This window comes from Nannospalax galili, unplaced genomic scaffold (assembly GCF_000622305.1).
Source record: "Nannospalax galili isolate Female #2095 unplaced genomic scaffold, S.galili_v1.0 scaffold2736, whole genome shotgun sequence".
NCBI classification, from domain to species: domain Eukaryota; kingdom Metazoa; phylum Chordata; class Mammalia; order Rodentia; family Spalacidae; genus Nannospalax; species Nannospalax galili.
The window spans coordinates 206,220-210,149 of record NW_008338401.1 but is presented as its reverse complement, the minus strand read 5'-3'; positions in this window follow the sequence as shown (position 1 = coordinate 210,149).

The window sequence follows — 3,930 nt, the reverse complement described above, 5'->3', positions numbered from 1 at the left end:
AAATTTGTGTCTATAATCCTCATGGAGGATTGCCAATATTTTACTTTCTGTTGGGTCTTTACCTTGTTTGGATATGAGGATATTCTTTTTGCATAAAAACGGTTTGGAAGAGTCTTTCCTTTGCTGTTTTATTAATTTAAGGAGTATTGGTATTAATTCTTCTTTGATGGTCTTGTTGAATTCTGTTTAAGTTATTTACTTCATCTTGATTTAGCTATTTATTGAGAAATGCATCAATTTCTTTTAGATTTTGGTGGAATATAATTTTTAAAATATGTCCTAATTGGCTGATCACTGCTGGGTAAGGAAAGGTTGACTTTGTGGAGTGACACTAGATAGGACAAACTCAGATTGAGACAGCTGGGTTCACAAACTTGACTCAGTAGGCTTTAACATTTAAATACACGTAATCCTGAGAGTGAGCTATCAAGTGGGTGCAGATAGGGGATAGCTAAATATGATTAAAATACATTGAATGAAATCCACAAAAAATCATTAAGATGTACATTGAAAAGTAAGTAAATAAATGTGTCCATATGGTTTTTGAATTTCTTCATTGTCTGTTGAAATGTCTTCCTTCTTATCTCTAATTTTATTAAATGAATTCTTCTCCTGAGAGTGAGCTATCAAGTGGGTGCAGATAGGGGATAGCTAAATATGATTAAAATACATTGAATGAAATCCACAAAAAATCATTAAGATGTACATTGAAAAGTAAGTAAATAAATGTGTCCATATGGTTTTTGAATTTCTTCATTGTCTGTTGAAATGTCTTCCTTCTTATCTCTAATTTTATTAAATGAATTCTTCTCTTTCTTTTTCTTAGTTTGGTTAAATATTTGCTGAACATGTTAATCTTTTTAAAAGAGCTATCTCTAAGCTTCATTTATTCTGTTTCTACAATTTCTATTTCATTATAATAGAGCATCTAAATTTGATTGTCTCTTCCTATCTACTGTTTTATGGGTGTTCTTTGCTATTTTGTCAGGATTTTCAGATGAATCATTGAGTTATTAATTTGTGATGTCGCTATTTGCTCAATGTAGGCTACTGCAGTAAAATCTTTCCTCTTATGACTGCCTCCTTTGTGTCTCGTATAGTCTACTATGTTGCATTTTCCTATTCATTCAATTAAAGGAATTTTTAATAATCCTTATTTTGTTCTTCCCACAATTATCATTCAGTAGTGCATTGTTTAGTCTCCACAAGTTTGTGTACTTCTGGATTTACTAATGCTCTTGATACCTGACTTTATTACATGTGTCCTTATAGAATTCAGAGCATTCAATTTTCCTGTCTTTGAGATTTTCTCCAAGTCCTAATATGTGATCAGTATCGGAGAAAGTTTCATAGGCTACTAAAAATTGTGTATTCTTTAGTGTTTGGGTGGAATGTTCTGTATATGTCTGGTAGGTCCATCAAGACATGCAGACATATAACTTTAATGTTTCTGTGTTTAGTTTTAGTCTATTTACTAGAATACCTTGTTGAAGTCACCCACAATAACTTTCTTGGAGGTAATATATAGTTTACATCTATTAGTATATTTTTAATTAAAAAATTAATTTTTACTTTTATTTTATATGTATGAGGGTGATGCCTGCAAATATGTTAGTGTACTCAAGTTGTGCAATGCCTGCAGAGGACCAAAAAGGGCATTGGATTCTCTGGAACTGGAATGACAGATTTTAGGTGCCATGTGGGTGCTGGGATTTGAACCCAGATTTTCTGCAAGAACAGCCAGTGCTCTTAAACGTTGAGTTATTCCTCTAGCCTCTGGCATGTGTTTTATGGAGATGAATGCCCTTTACTTTGATACTTATTCATTTAGAATTGTAACATACCCTTGGTGGATTATTCTTTTAATGGGTACAAAGTGTCCTTTCTTGTTTCTTCTGATCAATTTTCCTTTGAAATGCATGTGCCTACTTGTTCATTAGTTTCTTTATTTGGAATAACTTTTTACATCTTTTTACTTACAGTGCTATTTATCCTTGATGATCAGATTTGTTTTTTGAAGGCACCAAAAAGATGAACCTAATTTTTTCCAATATGTCAATCAGTTTTTTTTAAATTGGAGAACTTATTCCATTAATATTGAGAGTCATTACTGTGACATGTATATTAATTCCTGAAATCATGTTGATTTTATGGTGTTTTCTTAGAACTGTTTTGATTAAGTGCCCTGGTATTATTTAATTACTCCATGTGATATCTTGAGTGTGTTCTTTTTCTCTTATGGATGAAATATCCCTTCCAGTATCCTCTGTAGGCTTCATAATCATAAAATATTTTAAATCTTCTATTATCATAGAAAATATTTTATCTGGGGTATCTTTGGTGGGAATAGTGATCTGGGTTTGCAGTTTTCATTTCAAAGAACTTGAAATGCATCCTCCCAGGACCTCCTGGCTCTAGAAGTTTCTATTGAATATTCAGGTTTTGTTTTAATGGTTTTTCCTTCATAACAGATGTGAACATTTACTTCAATAAATTATTTTCAGTGTATTTTAGTAAAATTTTTTTGGTCTTTTTGAGACAGGGCGTATTGCCTGCAAGCATGTAAGTGCACCTATGCTGTGCAATGTGCACAAACGTCAGAAGAAGCCATCAGATTCCCCTAGTTATAGACAGTGATTAACTGTCATGTTGGTGATGGGAATTTAACCCAGATCCTCTGCAAGAGCAGCCAGTGCTCTTAAACACCGACACATCTCTCCAGCCTCTTAAGCCCAAATCTTAACTTATAACAACTTTCCAATGGGAGATCAGTAAAATCTCAATTATCTTCTGCATGTCAATATATGTTAACTATGGCATGTAAAATTAAAACAGACACACATGAAAGCAACATTTAATATTTTTGTCTACAATGTACAATTGGCTTGCTAGTGCTGTGGTTATCAAGAAAAATGTATACTACACTTAAATGGGTTCTGGCAGATTCTAGGTGACAACATGAATGCAGAAAATAGGGCAACAGAGTGTTATAAAATGTTAAAATTTCAGTGATCTTTACTGATAGGTATTTCAGTGTAATTATTTCTCTTGAATATACAAAGCAAGTGAAGAATATGAAATCCACAGACATTTGAAATATTTTATTTTTGAATGCCACTTTAAACTCTGGTATTCAGGTTTCTACTCCTTCTGAATGGGATAGAGAAATATGCTCATTCTATCAACATCTTAAGGCCTGTGTGAGTAGTGAAGTAAGAATTGCAGTTGGTATTGCAGTTGGTTGTATAAGACATGCCTGTAGGTATTACCCATGGAAAATGTTCAAAGTGATTATTTGGATGAGGTCTTCACAAAACCTTTATAAATGTTAGCAGGCCTACTGGGAAAGTTGGTAAGAAAGCTGCATCCAACCTATGGAACTTTTGGCAACTGATGGATGCTGAGAGGGAAAGAGACGGTCTTTTACAGGGATGGGACTCTTGTTAGGTTAACTACACTGGATGGACCCACATTAAAGGACATTTTGGGACACACATCAGACTCTATAGATCATATATGTGTGATATAGTACATTAAATTGGGCATGGGATGGTAAGGGAAGTGGGGCTATAGGAGGGGATATAAATACCATCAAGTTATATTGTATGAAGATAGCAAAAATTCAATAAAACATTTAAAAGAAGAATTTCAAGAAGCAGCACTAAATGCTCATCACACATTAAAAGATCCACTATACAAATGAAGTCAAATGCCATAGGAATGCCTAGACTCCAGTTTCAGTTCGTGCTCTTCTCACTGAATTTCAGCTTCTGATGCCTCACAGTGTCATCTGGAAACTTACTTCATTTGGAATGTTTTCAGGACATTTCTTTTCCTAATTTAAAATTCATATTTAGTTTTCAAATATTATTATGAAGCATTGTGAATGATTAGCATTCTAACATTTAAATCCTTTCCCAAGAATTTATT